Source organism: Chanodichthys erythropterus, chromosome 7 (assembly GCF_024489055.1).
Source record: "Chanodichthys erythropterus isolate Z2021 chromosome 7, ASM2448905v1, whole genome shotgun sequence".
Lineage (NCBI taxonomy): Eukaryota > Metazoa > Chordata > Actinopteri > Cypriniformes > Xenocyprididae > Chanodichthys > Chanodichthys erythropterus.
The window spans coordinates 40,218,560-40,238,743 of record NC_090227.1 but is presented as its reverse complement, the minus strand read 5'-3'; positions in this window follow the sequence as shown (position 1 = coordinate 40,238,743).

Genomic DNA, 20,184 nt, shown 5'->3' with positions numbered 1-20,184 from the left:
AAGTTGTTTATATGTCTATGTGGTGTTTTTAAAATGCTTTAAGACAAACCATGTGGAAATTCATCAGTCAACAACATGAGTATTTTCTCCTCAAAAATGCGGTCTTACATCACAGACTTACCTGGCTGTTGCCAGCATATCATTAACTATAATCATATTATGTACCGTTATGTGTCCGATGTTGTAAAAAGCAATACCATTGTGCAGCGTTTACCAGTAAGTTGAGCGAGCGAGTGAGTGGAGGCGGGGCTAATTAGCATATTTATAGATCCGCGTATACTAAATGGAGCAACGGTATTACATTCAAGCTATTTTAAGGCATGAAGAAAATTTTTCACAAGAAAAATGTTTAAATATGTCATTTTGGTGATCAAAGATGAGTTTTAAGGGATAACATTTTTGACTTCAAGGGAACTTTAAGTTACAAGAGATTCACCTTGTTTTTTAAAGTCAATTTATATAATATAAATGTCCACATCCAGTTTGATTATAATTAAGGCATCAACTGAACTTAAAGGTGGGGTGGGCAGTTTCTGAGAGGCTAGCAATAGCAAGCTAGCTTGCCCTTCAGAGCTCTCTCTCCAAAGTCACGCCTCCTCCAAAACACATGAATGCACACAGACAGAGCAGAGTCAGCAAAGCACCACGAGAGACGGCGTTAAATTACCTCATGTCTCAAAGCACATAACATTAAAATAATAATGAACGTAAACAAATTTCAGAGCTCAGACTTATACCACCTGACTGCTGCAGATTAATTTTAGCGTTGATAGTGTTGCCAGAGAAACGCATAAATTCGAGTCTGAGGATGTGAACAGCACAGTGTAGAACGTCATGGGTTGCCACCTCGTAATTACAGTTACGACATGGCGTGAACGCAACATTAGCTCATTGTTTTGGTTCAGGAGGAACTGTAAAAGGCGGCTGCTGCTTGTTTGTGGCACTCAGTGACTGAAGTCTGTCTACAACTCTGCATAGCCTTAAAGGTGCCCTAGAATCAAAATTTGAATTTACCTCAGCATAGTTAAATAACAAGAGTTCAGTACATGGAAAATACATACATTGAGATTCAAACCCCATTGCTTCCTCCTTCTTATGTAAATCTCATTTGTTTAAAAGACTTCCAGAAAACACGCGGATCTCAACATAACACCGACTGTTACGTAACAGTCGGGGTCATTAATATGTACGCCCCCAATATTTGCATATGCCAGCTCATGTTCAAGGCATTAGACAAGGAAAGGCAGGATTAACGTCTGGATCTGTGCACAGACAAGGTGAGCAAGCAAGAACAACAGCGAAAAATGGCAGATGGAGCAATAATAACTGACATGATCCATGATATCATGATATTTTTAGTGATATTTGTAAACTGTCTTTCTAAATGTTTCATTAGCATGTAGCTAATGTACTGTTAAATGTGGTTAAAGTTACCATCGTTTCTTACTGTATTCACGGAGACAAGAGCCGTCGCTATTTTCATTTTTAAACACTTGCAGTCTGTATAATTCATAAACAGCTTCATTCTTTATAAATCTCTCCATCAGTGTAGCATTAGCCGTTAGCCACAGAGCATAGCCTCAAACTCAGAATTAAACTTCAGAATCAAACGTAAACATCAAAATAAATACTTTACTCACATAATTCGAAGCATGTATACAGTATGCATGATGAACATCTTATAAAGATCCATTTGAGGGTTATATTAGCTGTGTGAACTGTAAATGCGCTGTAATATAGTCGAGAGTTCGTGTGGCAGGGAGCAGGCGAATTAAAGGGGCGGCGCGCTGACAAAATCAGTGTATAGTTAATGATGCCCCTAAATAGGCAGTTAAAAAAATTAATAAAAAAAAAATCTATGGGGTATTTTGAGCTGAAACTTCACAGACACCTTCAGGGGACACCTTAGACTTATATTACATCTTGTGAAAAAGCATTCTTGGGCACCTTTAAGTCCTGTTCACACCAAGAACGATATCTACAATGATGACTATATTTGCATCCACACCAACAAACGATACCGGTCTGTTTATCTTAGCTCACGCGCTGCGGTTTCAAAGTGTGCACAACATGTTTTTGCTGTTCTTGTTGCATTTACATGGCTTTAACCAGCAGATGTCCTCAGCATGCTATGTTTCGAGTGAATCTAGCTAGTGTAATCGATCTAATCTAACAGTGAATTTATCCAACGATTAACTTCTCCGCAGTATCATCTGCCATTTTAAATGCACGTGCCCTTATATTCAAATGGATTCTGATTGGCTGTCAGTGTTTTATCGTTCAACATCAGGAAAAAAACTTCTGAAAGTGATCACAACGATATCGTTATAGTTGTGGTGTGGACTCTACTATTCTTTTACATTTAGAATGATTTTTAGAACTAAATCTTTATGGTTATCTTTATAGTGATCATTCGTGGTGTGAACGAGCCTTTACGGAAAGCGCTGATGATATGTGACATTGACAGCCAGGTAGGACACCAAATGCAATGATTGGACGAACATTTTTTGGTCCTGATACTTCCACAGAAAATATATGTTCATTTTAAATATTTAGACCACTTCTATTATTGATTGCTATCAGGATGTGAAGAGGGTTTTCAACCAGAATTACAAAAAATATTTATGAAAATATATTGCCTACCCTACCTTTAAGTTTTTAAGTTGAAATCAAATTTATTAACAGTATAGGTTAGGTTGCACATGCTAGCATAGCAATCTCCCTGTTCAGTGTCTTTTAGCCCTTTAAGCCCTAAGGAAGCCCTTTGTTGTACATATAACGTATATAATATAGACGGTTTCTCTGGCAACAGCATCTTTGACTGCTCAACATTCCTGAATATACTATACCTAAGGGCAATCCACAGTGCAAGGAGCTTTTGTCTGAGGTTTGCCATTTAGGCAGGTCATATTTTCTGGTGATTTGACTTTGAATTCTCGGAGCCTCATCATTTTCGTCACTTGTTGTTCCCATGAGAACGTTTATTTCAGACTTTAGCACAGATGGCCAGGGACCGAGGACATGGACAGCTGGCTAATGTACATATTCCAAGACCTCTCTCGGAGGAAAAGACTTTTGACACTGTCCTCAATGTGACTTGACACACGAAACAGTGTATACTGTGTGTCAAAGCTGTTTCATCTACTTGACCCTGGAACACATGACCCAAAAAAAAAAAATGAATGCTTTGTTGCGATGTAATGGAAGTAGTGACAGATCTTTTATTCTTTATTATTGCATACATCCAGGTGAAACTGATTATTGAAAAAGAAAAATACGTGTAGGAAGGGCCTTGGTTCTGTTCGTCGGGATGGAGGCAAATCTGAATGCAAACTTGTCAGAAAGGGCTGGAGTTTGGACTAAATGACTGGAGAAGTCTTTCGTTTTCACCGGAAGATCAAATTTTGATATTTTCATTAAAAAATCAAAATTAGATTTTTGGTGTTTTTGCCTTTATTATGACAGGACAGTAAGTTGACAGGAAGCAAAGTTTGAGAGAGAGAGATGGATGAGATCGGGAAAGGTCCACGAGTCGCAGGACTTGAACTCGGATGCCTTAAGCTCAACTGTGCTGTAAATCGGCGTGCTGCCCACAAGGCTATTGGCGCCGACACAAGGTCAATTTTTAAAAATGGAAATATACACATGGATGAATCATTTACAATAAGATCATAAACATGCATTTAGAAAATGAATGAATTATGATGAATTTTCATTTCATGCTGACTTTAAAGGGGGTCAATATGATCTGAATTGAATTCAGTAGTATTTCTTCAAAGAAAAGGCATCCTGTTTTAACTTAATTTTCTGTGTAATGAATTCAAAGTAAAAATATGATTGTTTATATGACAAATTTTAATATGCCATAGTAAATAAAATATAAAAACCGACAGTCACAAACCAAAACTTTGACAAAATAAAATAAAAATCACTCTGTTGGGCCCCTTTATGCATTCTATGGCTAAAATGGCATTAGTGAACCTTTGTCTTAAAAGGAAAAATGTATGATAATAACCAAGTCACTTTGGTGGCAAATTCAGTAACATATGAACATACAACGTGCTTGTCCTCTCAAATACTCTGACATCATCCCCATTTTATTGACACTGTTCCACCAACTTCACCCATCAAAGAATTTCATCTTGAAACGAAAACTGACATAACCATCTCCAAATTAATTTAAGCAGAAATATTTGCTTGAGGGATTTCACTCACAGATAACATAAAGTAGACTAACAACACTGTTGTTTCCCTTTCTCTCATCCTCATCATTTTCATTAAATGGGTTTGACAGAGTATGCCAGTCCTTTAATTAAGCTGTCACTCAGTGAGACCTCAATTAGGATGGATGGAACAGATCTCTCAGTTAAGACTGACAGTCTGGGTATTGTAATCGAAACAGACATATCCAGCTACTCGAAACAAATTTACATACAGCTCCATCTCCAAAGCATGTTTGAAACGTTTTCTGAGTCAGATCTTTTTACACTACTTTGTATATTGGTGTTGTCGTCAGGTGTTGATGCCATAAATCCTTTCACTGGCAGTCTATTCAAACACAAGTCTAGTTGTGTTAATAGCAAAGCTCACTTACAATTGGAATTCGCCCTGTATCTGTTCGGTAACTAATACTGCCATGTGAGGATTTGAGTCATCCCTTGAAATCAGGTCTCCAACTATGCTAAGTACACCCAAATTACATTCATTTAGAATATGTAAACTATGTATAAAACAAATTAGACAATGCAATTTATTTCACAAATCGACATGAAACAGAAGGTGCGATTGTATCTATTGTGGTGTATATCCAAGTAAAATGATGTCTCAAAGAAGAACAATGTACAGCGGGATTTGATTTTGTCCAGTGGGAATTGATTGGATGGTTGTGGTTTGCTATTGGTAGATCTCATGTGAGTGACAGGTTGTCCCGCCCTAACGCCTATTTTTAACCGCCCTATTTTTATTTAAAAATAATTAAAGGATTAAAAGGGATTTAAGGCAATAAAGAAGAAATAAGAACGGTAAATAAAATCTAATTATAGCCTAAAATTGTGAAGTCCATCTGGTCACCGTGATCTTGCCATGTTCCTCGATCAGCATCTTTGTTGATCCTGGAACAACATTCCAATCAACCAATCAGATTTGAGGGAGAAGTTTACCGTTTATGTCAAGTTTAGGCTTGCAACCAGGGTTAGGTTTTTCTACATCAGTGTTATTCACCTATCTTTCCCTTCCGATTTTAAGGGTAGGGTTAGGTTTAGGGGTAGGAATAGGGTTAAGACTACATTTTCAGACTGGAATGTTGTTCCAGGATCAACAGAATATGTTGATCCAGGAACATGTCTTACTTGGCAAAATCACAGTGACCAGTCCATTTAAACTCTTGCAAATAATATTTTACATAAAAATATGCACACATTCACTCTTGTTTGTATGTCTAATATGTCAAAATACGAAAAAACAAGAAAATCCCACACACTATCAGCTTGCAAAACAAGTTCTTTATTAGCAACGTTTCGATCGTATGATCTTCATCAGGCAACAACATTGTATTCAAACTCCATTATATTTAAAACAACATGACAAATCACAGTGGACAATCATCAATATCCAATCAAGATTAGTGATTGAATAATCATTAATGATTATTCAATCACTAATCTTGATTTGCAAGTTGATAGTGTGCGGGATTTTCTTGTTTTTTCGTATTTTGACTTTACTAGTCTTATCCTACGCACCTATCTATGATCTACAGGTGTGCAACGCTTATTGACCTATGTCTAATATGTCGAAATGTAAAAAACCCCAAAAACGTCTCGCCTCATCACATTTAGTGATGAATTACATAATAAGTCTACTCAAAAAGTTGAGTAGTTTGCATCACTGTATGTCACTGTGTTTTATTAAACATATCCATCGTAAAACAGCTGTCAAATATTAAATGTTTAGCTACTTATATCTTACCACACACACACTCTTTCACTGCAAAAACTAAAAGCGTTGCGTAGGAATTCACACTTGTCTTCAGTGAATAGTAAGCCCCGCCTTTTTTGATCTGATTGGCCATCATTTTGATATTGATGAGAACTGTTAGACCGCTGAGGCAGACTAGCGTCACTGAGTCATCGGATTTTATCAAAAATATCTTAATTTGTGTTCTGAAGATGAACGAAGGTCTTATGGGTTTTTGAATGACATGAGGGTGAGTAATTAATGACAGAATTTTCATTTATGGGTGGACTAACCCTTTAAGAAATATCTAATATTGAGGGGGGACCATTTGTCCAGTTTTGCTGAAATGGACTAGATATTTTTCTTAGTGGCATGAATACAATATACAGGTAATTAATTAACTCAAATCAGCATTTCATGTCCATATATATATATTTTTTTTTGAGTAGTGTGTAATAAGAAAGATAATGTGCCATCAGGTGGTCATTATCGCAACATAAACCCTAAGCATTTTGCAACAAAATGAGCTTTATCTGTGCAGCCATCCCAGAAATCCTCTGCCCAAAAATCACTTGCATGAGAATCAGGTTTGATCTCATTCGTGTTCTTTGGAGACTTCTGAGGAGACAGAGGGAAATGCTCAACAAGATCACATGGTCATTATCTAGGCTACCCCAGAGACAAGGGAGCACGTACAGCTCATCTGTGACATTTAACTCTCAATAAGGCAAATGGGAATATGATTCAGTTTCAAAGGCTTGTATAGATGTGGTCCTTCTAGTAGCAGTGGACATTTTCCCTGCTGCTGGCTAGTTTCCTTAATCTTGCCCTTGATGATGTCATCACATTTCTACTGTCACATTAGGCTTCACATTTTGTCTCAAAGCAGTTGTTGTTGAGAGACTGGCTTATGACTTCATAACATCTCAAACACGCTCTAGAGATTTTTCCTTGAGTGTGTAATTGTTTAAACACCTCATGATTAAACACAGGTCACTTTAATGATGTGTGGGTGAATATTTTCCAGCTGTGTTGCAAACAAGCTAATGTGGAACCTGTATGACTTTCTTTCTTCTGTGGAACATAAAAGAATGTCTCTGTGCTTTTTTGTCCATACAATGGAAGTCAATGGTAACCAAAACATTCTTCAGAATACCTTCTTTTATAAAACGGTTAGTTCCTGCCCTTGATTCTGATTGGTCAATAGCTGTGTTTTATTCATAATAAAACACAGCTATGACCGCTTCACCCAACGGTTCTGTGTATCACTACACAACACCCTTAGCAACTACACTTAGCAACGTAAACTTATGTTTTCAATTGATGTTGTTCATTGAAGCTTACAGTATTATGTAGAAGAGTATTGTGAGGAAGAGATCGAGTGAGCAAGTTTATTACCTGCATTCAGATTTTAGCATTTTCCTTCAGGTCAGTCAGATTCATAATAAAAAAAAATGTTTAAATGTCTGATGTATTATCTTGTCCTTTTAACAGTAAAGGGGTTTTCCCGTGACTGACAGCGCTAGTCAAAGCATTTGTCAGTTGCGTCTTGTTCCTTTGTTCACAACAATTCAGTCTTTTCAAAATAAAGGTCTTCGCTACTGACTGACACACTCATAAAGACAGCCTTTGCTGCCATCTAATGGCATAATAATGTAACTTCTGTTGCTGCTCACGGTCAGGGACTGTTTTTTTCCAGCGGAAGGAAGGCTTTTAGTGAATGTTTACTTCATGAAAGTTGCATTGATACATATTCTTGGCTTTAATATTTGTATTGTGTGTAACGGCTGAAGGGGTTGCTGGCACTCCACTTCACGTCGTGCCTAACGCCCTTATTCATGATACAGCACTACCTTGAGTACCTTATTGCTTACTTGCGTTATGCAGAAGAATGAAAGTAATACAGGTTTGGAATGACATGAGGGTGAGCACGTGATGACAGAATATTCATTTTTGGGTGAATTTTAATTTAAAGGTGCCCTAGAATTAAAATTTGAATTTATCTTGGCATAGTTGAATAACAAGAGTTCAGTACATGGAAATGACATACAGTGAATCTCAAACTCCATTGTTTCCTCCTTCTTGTGTAAATCTCATTTGTTTAAAAGACCTCTGAAGAACAGGCGAATCTCAACATAACACCGACTGTTACGTAACAGTCAGGATCATTAATATGTACGCCCCCAATATTTGCATATGTCAGCCCATGTTCAAGGCATTAGACAAGGGCAGCCAGTATTAACGTCTGGATCTGTGCACAGCTGAATCATCAGACTAGGTAAGCAAGCAAGAACAATAGCGAAAAATGGCAGATGGAGTGATAATAACTGACATGATCCATGATATCATGTTTTCTTTTTGTGATATATGTAAATTGGTTAAAGTTACCATCGTTTCTTACTGTATTCACGGAGACAAGACTGTCGTTATTTTCATTTTTTAAACACTTGCAGTCTGTATAATTCATAAACACAACTTCATTCTTTATAAATCTCTCCAACAGTGTGTAATGTTAGCTTTAGCCATGGAGCACTATCAAACTCATTCAGAATCAAATGTAAACATCCAAATAAATACTATACTTACGCGATCAGACATGATGCATGACGAACACTTTGTAAAGATCCATTTTGAGGGTTATATTAACTGTGTCAACTTAGTTTATGCTGTTAAAGGCAAGCGCGAGCACCGGGGGCGGAGAGCACGAGAATTAAAGGGGCCGCAGCCTAAATCGGCTCATATTTAATAATGCAAAATAGGCAGTTAAAAAATGAATAAAAAAAAAATCTATGGGGTATTTTGAGCTGAAACTTCACAGACACATTCAGGGGACACCTTAGACTTATATTACATCTTTTAAAAAGACGTTCTACGGCACCTTTAAAGAGCAGATAAGCATTTTCTGTTTTTGAAAAATCTTCTGTCCCACTGTGTTTTCTTTCTACAGGCCTAATGAAATTTGACACTTGTGGCTTTCAATCCATGTCTGTTAGCGGTTAGCCATCTAACATGCTAGTGTACTCATGAAACAGACAAAAAATATTATATTTACGATGATTCTTCTGAGGTGATTCTTTCTTGAATGTGAATTTACCTTCTTCTAATATCATTTGCCTCTGACTGTAGCAATAGCAATGAGCAAATCATAGTTTTGCTAGGCTGTGATGTAAACAAAAGTGTATTGGTTAAAAAATGTCATGCAATGGAAGAAAAAACAAAATTCAATAACAGTTTCATCACAGGAAAGCACTCATCAAGCCATTTTCGTGAGGTTTTTCATTGGAGATTCAGCTTCAACAACAGCACACTCATTTCCCCATGTTTCACTGCTGCAGTTCAAAGGGATTTCATCACAGTAACTGTTGTCACCTTCATTTATGTCAATCCAGGCCATGAAATGAAACATCTTGTAATTGATGCCAAAGAATTCTTTGTACCTCCCTACATATATCTCGCCTACAGCTCGCCTGTCTCACAGAGAACAGACTGAAACGAATGCCCACACAAATGCATCTCTGACTGCTTGTGTCACACAGCTTCGCTTCACTTCACCTTCCTTTGCCCCTGTTTCTGATTTCCTTCAGTCCATCAAGACTGTGCTTTTAAGAGAGTATATAAGCTGTTCTTTCCTTGTACAATAAACAGATCAACTGCAGAATAACTGCATAGAAAAGATATTACTTTTCTAGTAATATCAAGAGAATGTTCAAAGGGGACCTATAATGCCCCTTTCACAAGATGTAATATAAGTCTCTGGTGTCTCCAGAATGAGTCTGTGAAGTTTCAGCTCAAAATACCCCACAGATCATTTATTATCGCTTGTCAAAATTGCCCGTTTGGGTTTGAGCAAAAACACGCCGTTTTTGTGTGTGTCCCTTTAAATGCAAATGAGCTGCTGCTCCCGCCCCCTTTCCAGAAGAGGGCGGAGTTTTAACAGTTCAACAACAACAAAGCTGGAGAATCTCACGCAGCCAAAATGAGGATTGTGAGTAACGGTGTTCAGCCTTACATTGTTCAAACCGACACTGATGGAGAGACTCAGGAAGAAGTTACAACTTTTAGACATTTCTGAATGGTTAGTGGATACATTTATGTAGTTGCTGTGGAGTTGATTCAACTCATCCACTAGCATATGCATCATGTTAATCTTTTGTGCAAATCCAGCATTGAATTGACCCTCGTTTGTGAAGCAGTCCGGTGTAAAATGACGGCATGATAACAACACTCTACTACAACAACTCTTCCTCTTCTCTAAAGCAGACTCTCCTCTGTTCGGTGTTTGGATTGATGATGTATTGAGCTTCCCAACTTGAAAACGCCTCAGGAAGTCAGTCATCAGTGTGTGATATACTTTATGACTGAACTCTTGCATTCAAGAATTTATCTCTGTTTACTGGTGCCAAGAGGTCTGAAGAGAGCTGCTGAGCCTAATGTGTCAGACTCCTGTACTCAGTAGTAATGAATTCAATGCTTCAGGCTTACAGGAGAAAAAAGCAATTGTTTGTTGTTTGATGATAATCTATTTTTACTGTTGTTCAGTCTATCCATTCCATCCATATAATCATCAATGAGTCAGTAAGATTTTTTATTTGAAAGAAATAAACTCTTTTATTCAGCAAGGATGCATTAAATTGATCAAAGGTGACATTAAACACATTTATAATGTTATAAAATATTTCTATTTTAAATGCTTTTGAATGCCATCCTGAACTTTATATTACCAAGGAATGCTTAAAAAAAAGGTGTTTTCAACATTGACGATAATAATAAATGTTTCATGAGCAGCAGATCAGCATATCAGAATGATTTCTGAAGGATCATGTGACACTGAAGACTGGAGTAATGATGCTGAAAATTTGAAAAGCTTTGAAACCATTGACTTTTAGACATCAAACTGTCTGCTGTGTTTACTTCTCCATCTATTACATGTTGGCCACCACTTTTCCATTTGTTAATCTAAAGCAGTTACAGTTTTGTATCCCTGACAGTTTTCCTCTGCACAGATCTCTCTCATTCATACTTTCCGTTCATTCTAACTGGCATCAGAGGCTGCTTTAATTTCAGCCTCATTTAGCAGAACAAAACATTAACTCTATAGCCTGAAAGCTACAATTTCACTCTCGCTCTTTCAATCCTCCCTTCCTTCTTTCTCTTCAGAGCTGTCCTCATTTTCCCTGTTGTGTTGTCTAAAGTTAATACTCCCACTCCTGTTCCTCCTTCCTCCCACACGTCTCAGTGCTTTCTGTATTGAAAAAGAGCCTCGGGCTACGGCTAGAAAGCCCTGTGCCCCTGCTGTCGTGTGCAGCATCGCCACAGTCGATGATTTCCAAAACCTCCAATCCATCCAGCGTTTCTCATTAGTGCTGACAACTCTGCTTGCTGAAACCACCTGCTAGACCAGAGCACAAGGGCTAAATGCAATTTGTCACCACAGATCACACTACCTACTGATTTAATTGCTCTCTAATTGGAGCTTTTATCCCAGTCGTAATTTATGAGAACAATTAAACCAGAGGAGGGTTCAATTATGAAGACTGACAACCCATTTTGGGGGGTTGAATCTTAATATTTAAATCTAGATTGAATTTCCTGGTCTTATGCATGCATCTTTTATATATATATAAGTATAATATAATATATATATATAATATAAGTGTGTATATTTCATTGGGATGAAAGATATAGAATGTATTGAATGTTACCTTGCTTATTGTGCCCAAGAGCATGATCTATTTAAGTCCATGTTAGTCCAATCCTTGGAGGCTCCACCTCACCACTTACAGGACTTGAAGGATCTCCTGCTAACATCTTGGTGTCAGATACCACAGCACACCTTCAGGGGTCTAGTGGAGTCCATGCCTCGATGGGTCAGGGCTGTTCTGGCACAATATTAGGAGGGTGGTCATAATGTTATGCCTGATCGGTGTATGTTGAGCATGTGAACACAAAGGCCAATCAGCAGTGTTTACGAAATCCAGTAGTGCTCAAAGCGTCACATTTAAAATTTCAGCACCGACTCGGTTTTGAAGTCGGTACGTTTGACAACACTTTTGTGAATGTTCGTTAGAAGTTTGGTTTCAGGAAATGCTAAATGTTGAACTATGTTGGTAACAAAGCGACCGTAGTTGGCTAACGATGCTTTTGGAAAATGCAACCCAGAAGATTTGATTGCAAACATGTAACTGAAATGCAGAACCATGAATAAATTGATCTGTGAGCAAAAGTAATTTGTAAAAGTCAAACACCTTCATGACTATGAAATAAGTGACAGTGATTCCTTCAGCAATGAATATGTGATTCTTGAGTTCTATCAGATGTGTGAGAACTTGATGGACAGGACGGTTCTGCCAGACAATGACATTCAATGTTCCCCGCTGTGCGCTGAAACTGCCAACCTTTCCGAGTTTCCATTCAGAGATTTTTTTCAATGCTGACCTGCAATAAAAATGTCAGATGTTAAAGGCTTCCAGTAAAAACCTGACATTTCTTGGACTGAACAGATTCGTGACCTGGGTATTAAAATGTAAGGATGGTCTCAACAGAGCAAGAGCGTCAGGGCATTTTAACACTCAGGCTAATGTGAGAGTTATAATCTTCTGCAGCCAAGAAGAGTGACAGCATGGAGAGAGCGTCTCTTTCATTTACCAGTGTTATAAGAGGCGTAAATCACACAAATATCTATATCTATCTGTCTGTCTGTCTATCTATCTATCTGTCCATCATAAACTACCATTCAAAAGTTTAGGGTCAGTATAATTTTTTTTTTTTTTTTTTTAATCAAATTGATACTTTTATTGAGCAAGGATGCATTAAATTTCATGATCAACATAAAATGTTTACAAACATTTAAACAGTCTTTTTCAATGATTTTCACTCTGATGTATGTCACAATTCTAAAAAACTATCGCTACTTCCATTTCAATGCAATTTTAAACTCCTTTTTTCCATAGGTGACGATAGTGCAACATTTATTGTTCTGGACAAATAGCATTCATTTTTGTGAATAAAGCACAATCTATAATGATGACATAATAAATTCGCCATGTTTGTTCTGAAAAGGATGACAGTGAACTAATTTAAAGGTGCCGTAGAACGTCTTTTTAAAAGATGTAATATAAGTCTAAGGTGTCCCCTGAATGTGTCTGTGAAGTTTCAGCTCAAAATACCCCATAGATTTTTTTTTAACTGCCTATTTTGAGCCATCATTATCTATGCACCGATTCCTTGTGTGGCCCCTTTAATTGCTCGTGCTCCCCTCCCCCGGAGCTCACGCTTGCCTTAAACAGCATAAACAAAGTTCACACAGCTAATATAACCCTCAAAACTGGATTGCATGTAATTATAATAAATGCAGATTTTTTTTGTATTATTTATTTTTTGCTGAAATAGGCATTAGTGGAACTTTAGTGAATTTGCCCCACAATATTACCCATTTCATAAATAAGACCTTGTTCAAGAATCTGTGATAAATTATGTGTAAGGTTTGAGAAGAAGAGAGACCACATAAGCTCAAATACGACATCGTTCTCTGTAAGAGCTGCACTTAGACATTCAAATGGACAAAACCCGATTATACCGATGAGTTTTATCCTTGACCTTAAGTCTTCATAACATTTGCAAACTGTAAATAATAATTTTCTGGCAATCTTGATCTGAAGAGGTGGTGGGAATGAACTGGTACAGTAGGTAGAACCTAAAACTTAAAAAACAAATAAACAACCTTATAAACTATTAGAATAACTGTACAAAAAATGTACCTTTAGGGTACAACAGCTTGTCACTGGGGCAGTGTTACAAGCCCCGTGCAGAAGGCCGTGTTTGCAGATTAGAAAATACCTGTAAAAACAGGAAAGAATGAGGAGACCAGAGCCACCGTGTGTGTGTCGCCAAAATCCCCAGCAATTGTTTATTCAATGTTTTCACATTGTAAAACCAATAAAGCATTCTTAATAAAATATTTTTTTCCTTATTGATGCACAAATGTCACTTTCTTACTGTCAAACAATGCACATTTCAGATTTACATTTCTCCTTTTTTTTCTCTACACACATCCATTTGAGCTTTTCTCTTTGTTTCTTTAACTCAAAAACTCAAAAGTTGTCTTATGCATATAATGCAATATAATACCATCACATGAATGAACATGAAAGAAGATGTATATGAACATTACACATTTAACGAGTAACTGATTCTACAATCAGATCACTTCAGCATAAATCTCCCCTCTGTATTAGCAGGATGTATATTCTCATTAACATTACATCCATTTGCATTGAGATGTCGGTTTACAGAAACTCAGCCGGAGAAGTGCATTGTAATTTGACACACATAAACTCTAGATAACCAAACAAATATAATAAGAATAAACAAATAATGAAAGTAATGAACCTAGTAACTGGAGCCTGAACAAATCACATAAAATGCATTTTGCGAGCACATGCGAGCATCACAGCATCCACAAAATGGCGGATCACATGCGCATTTTCACTATCTTTATCAACTGGAACATTTGTATACAATTTTTACAAAATAAACATACACATAGTTAACACAAATGATTCGTGTGCATATTGCTTGGATGTTGTAAAAGCATTACCTGTAAAAACAGGAAAGAATGAGGAGACCAGAGCCACCGTGTGTGTGTCGCCAAAATCCCCAGCAATTGTGAGGGCGCCGGCGCACAATGCTCCTCTTCACGAGTCCACAGTATCAAAATAAGAGTCCCGCTCTCAACCAACAAAAGATGATAACTTATACATCACCATTTTCAACTTATCACATTTTACATGTACTTAAACCGAAATTAATATATTATATAGGAAACTTTTTCCTCCAAAATTACAATACACAACATGTGTACATACATTAGTGTGTCACAGCAGCACCCTTAAAGGGACAACTGTGTACCCCTAAAAGAGTACCCTTTATATGAACCAGGTTCAGAAATGTTCCTTTGATGGTATTGCACCATGTGACTAAATGTTGTACCCCATAAAGTACAATTTGTGCAAATTCTGAGTCTTTTTACAATCCAAAAGTTAACTAAACACACATATCCAAGGAGCCAAAAGCTGCACCCACTTGTCAAAAGTTGATTTATTGCCACAAATTTGTTCAATGCTTTTTATTGTACCATTTGATGTTAAGTCATGCATTCAGTTAAGCTTCAGAGCTTTTCACTTCCAGCTGTGAACCTGAAAAGGTTATTCTAATTCTCTGAGTGTATTTAGCATTCAAACATAATTTCTGTCACAATGAAGTCTGTACAAATCTTCTTTAAAGCTCTGGTGCTGTCACAATACTGCCATTATTTATCATAACAAACTTTCTTCTTTTGAGTGGGAGACAGAAAGAATTCATTAGTGGCTTCACTCAGCAATTTAGCTGAATATGGAATTTTTTGTGCATGTTTATAACTTGTCTTTATCGCTTAGCACAACTTAAAAGAGGGTGTACCCTTTCAATATGCTAATATAGTCAATAAATAAATGGTTCACAAAAAAATGGTCATCATTTGCTTACTTTCGTGTAGAAGAAGATAAAAATCAGAAGATAAAACCAATAAAAATCAGCTTCAGGTGCATTTAAAAGGTAAGTGTTCTTCATTTGACTCTCATAATGTATTCTATAATGTTTATAACGTATGTAATGCTATTTTTTCCACTTATCACAAAGACCAAAGTCAAAACTAACATTGGATCATCGCAGGTCAGTTTAATATCAGTTTAATAGTCAGTCTGTTCTAGATGAGTGGAGAACTGAAAGGGGATCAAAAGGAGGTCAGTGCAATAAAAGCCAGTGACATTGATTTGATCAGCAGTACAGAAGGTCCATTTTGGACTAGCTGGACTAAGTTTGTGAGCCATGGGGCTTTATATAGGGAACAAGCTGTCTATTTCTGATTTAATCAATGTGAAGGAACACCCACCCCACTAATGACTGCTCTCGAATCAACGCTATCCTTAACAACAGAACAGCAAAGTGAACAAAGCACCGTCTTGACATGTTCTGATTGATCTAACTGGCATCTTTGAGCTCAGATTTATGGGTAATCCATATAGATTTGTGTAGGTGGTAGAATTAAAGGACAGTGAAGACTCGAGTGTTTGCTTTCTGTTAACACTGTTGAATTATTGGGCCTCATTTATCAATCTAATGTAGAAACGAGTGCAGAAATCATCTTACGACAGGGTTCATGTGGGATTCATGAAACATTCATTTGCCACCAATCCCTTCGTACGAATGATCGGATGGTGATAAATGTGTAGGCTGAAAACAATCGTCATTTAAATGTCATTCCCCTATAAATTCATGTTTTAGAAGCCTTGTGAGTTTACGACATGGAGAAACGTAACCTGGCCAAAAAGTAAGAAATTCCAAGAAAGAGAAACCGACCTTATACACCGAAAAAAAAAAAAAAACCTGTGAACTTCATCATTGCAAACGATTAAATTATAATATAAGTATTTAATATAAAAAATTACTTTAATAAGGTTATGGATAGGCTATATGGCACATGTCAGTAGAATGTTGGCAAACCATTGGTAAAACATTTTTAAATGATGAAAATGAGGCTTGTCTGTAAACCTTAATGCTCAAAATAATTAATTGGTTTAGGGTAAACTTAAATTAAACAAATTAGTTCAGTCAAATTAACTTTTATGAGTATTTAGAACTTTATTTTTCTTTTGAGTTCACAAAACTGACACATTTTAAGTAATCTGAATTGTTTCATTGTTTTGAGTTTTATGAACTTGTTTCTTTTAATTTAGACAAACTTAAATTTAAAAGTGCAGTGTATACATTTTAGCGGCATCTAGCGTTGAGGTTGCGAATTGCAATATAGAGAAGCTACGGTGGCCAACACTGGACAAAAATGTCATTGTCTGAGACAGTAGAGAGTGCTCTGTAGAGTGTATGTCCATTTAGGGCTACTGTAGAAACATGTCAGCGCAAAATGGCAATTTAACATGGGGATCCGCGGTGTATGTAGATAAAAATGGCTCATTCTAAGGTAATAAAAACAACGGTTTATTATGTAACGTCTTTATACACCACTGAAAACATAGTTATATTACACTGCATTTCTGTCAATAGTTCCTCCTAAAATGTACACATTTCACCTTTAACTGAAATTGGGCTGGGATTTCTATTTCCCAGCATGCTTTGCCATGACACTCGAAAGGGAGAGTAAATGCTAAAATTAAGTGTTATAAAATGGTTTTGTGCAAAATTAATGTTAAGTGAGAGATTTGGTAGTGTTCAATTTTCCGCTATGCTAATTTAGAAGAGTTTCTGTTATGTTGGTTTTTTTGGGGTATATTTAAATTTTTTATATTGCTGCACTCATTCAGAAATTTCTAGGCTATGCTAATGCTATCAAAGTATTGTGTTATCAATTAGCAATTATCAATTAGTGTTTATTGAATTAACTAGTTAAAGCTATTTAAGTTGAAATTAGATGATAATTTTAAATTAAATGTATGAATGTGACGCCAGGTGCGACGCAAGTGTTTTTTGCTAGTTTCAGCCTGACGCAGGGATCATTTTCATGTCCAGCACCATGTTGTTTAAATAGCAAATGCACTTGTGTCCATCTGTTCGCCCATGGGCGTGCTGGTCTGAAAACGAATCAGGTGCATTGTTGGCGTATTGCTATTTTGAGGCAATTGACTGCGGTTATTGACCAACAAAAACCTGGTCTAAAGTAAATTATGCAGTATTTTTTTTTTTGCTATTTAAAGGGAGCGCTAGTAAAAAGCACATACACTCTGCTTGTTACACACACAGGGACACGCAGCAGCACACAAACATGCCGAATATTAAAAATACAAGGATTCCTCTCTGCAGAAGCATTCAGTCTTTCCACTTGCATGTAAATAGCGAATCCATAACTGGCTTTCAAAGGGAATGAAAGACGATACTCTGACCCAAAGCACACCCATGATTCATTAAGAGACTAGGTACAACCCTTTTGGACCATTCACCTAGTGCGCTGACAAAACTAGCAAAAGTGGATTCAGACATGCCCTAAGTGCACCTGCAGCATGCGCTTCGATCATTAGAATAGAGCCATTAAACTTTGAATTTCTTAACTTAAAAATTGGGTTTACAGCATGCTTTCATTCACGTAAATTCACAATAACTCAGAAACGAGTTGAATACTGACGTGAGATTTGATCGTAGCCACCACTTACTGTACGTCCATCCATGTTGATAAATGCCAAGTTTGTGTGGAAAAAAACAGTACACCCAGTTTAAATTCCATAAATGAGGGTGTTTTCCTGTCGTGCACAGCCTCTCACCTGTCCAAGCTAAAGCTATGAATTCAGCTGCCTCTCAGCAATTTTAATATGTAAGATGGAACTCACTGCATGGTCACCAAATGTATTCATCCCCAATTTATTATCTGCAGAGAATAACTGTAACTATGTTGGATATAACATTGTGAATGAATGTTGCAGAGGCAGTGCATGCTAGAATAAACAGTTCATTGGTGCAATGCAGTGCTCTTGAAAAAAAAAAAAAACATTGGAGCAGCAACACAGCAGATCAGATGTGATGAAGAGCTGTGAGAATGCATTGATATTCACATCATTTATTCTCAAAAGCCTGCACGTGACATTTATAAATGCCTCTGTCCTAAGACAGACTGAAAGATGTTGCATGAGTAATGAATATTTTTTATTTTCACTCAGTATTTGTAATGTGCCTGTAGTATCAACACATTTAACATTTGTCCTTTTTATCAGAGCCCTTTTCATCAAAGGAAACTGTTGATATTATCTCTTACAAAGGCCTTTTTCCAAAAAAATTATGTGGAATTATATACTGTCTGTAAGACGACTGGCACTTTTCCAGCTGACAGACATCTTAAAAATCTGAAGCTGAATTAAATGAAGTGAAAAGCCTTGAAATTGAATTAGGGGTTTGGATGAATCATATTTGTTGAAAGCAGCATCCATTTGCGTAGCTTTTGTAGCCGTATTTTAAGGATAGTCAAGGAAAGTGAACAGTATGTCATGAAAATAAGATACTGTTTCCAATAGCATACTGAAAAATGAATGAACCTCGGTGCAGCAAAAAATTCATCCAGTGAGGAAATCCGCAGCTCAACGTTATAAAATATGTTCTTCCTGTAGGTGTCTAATAAATTACTTCACAATTGCTTCTGGAACTTTTTTCACAATGCAAAACAATAGGCATTTAAATGTAATGACCCTCAATACTGCACTAGACTCAGTAATCCAGCTCTTGTGGGAAGACTGTGCAAATTACTGTTCTCATTAAGGATCCTTATAATCATTTTAATTGCCCGGAGTATGAGTCAACGCAGACTGGAATCCATGTGACATGAATCAGAACCAATAAAAATTCATGTAGCTGACCACTTATTACAAACTTTTGGCATTTTAGGCAAATTTTTTTAAAATACTGAGCTGCAGGACACTTCATTCCTTCCCTTAAATAGATTCAAAAGTTAAAAACTGGACATTGGACTGTTTTTAGGAATGTCTTATTTGGAGGAAATATGCTTTGCTGTTATATCTCTTATATTTTTTCCACCTCAAACAGTACATTTTTACATGCATTCTTGAGTAAAAAGTAAAATTTCACTCACAAACTGTTATCAGTAGAGCTCACAATAATAGAGGCATGCTTATATAATATTATTCAAGTTCATGCCTCACTGAGGAAACGAGGACATTGAGAGCTGAGTGCTTTTTTCTCTCTCTTTTGCTAGTATACTGATTTTGAAATACTAAACATAATGTTTGTAAGACGGTTCAGTTTAAAGAGTGTGTGGGTTGGTGTCTCATGAGATTATTTCAGAATTCTATGTGGGCTGCTTTCATGTCCAGACTATTCAGCCAATATATGCTATTCCTCTTCTGCGGAAGATTGTCTTACTACGGAGTCAACAGCTGAAGCAATTCTCATGTGCATATTTGTTTAATCACAAATAGATTGTAAGCTATCAGACTGGGGTATTTTAAGGTGCACAAGGTTAAGATGAAGGGATCATTTACGGCACCCGTTCCACACCTGCAAGGACACTTGAATCCATCAGTTCCTTTACAGAACAATACAGAGGAACCACATTCACCTCTTCGCCATCTTTGATAAAACAATTTGATTGCATGATTGCCTGATAGATATGGAAGCCCATTTCTGCCACATAAGACAACAAAATAATGCTCTTGCAAATTGTAATTATGACATAAAAAGACA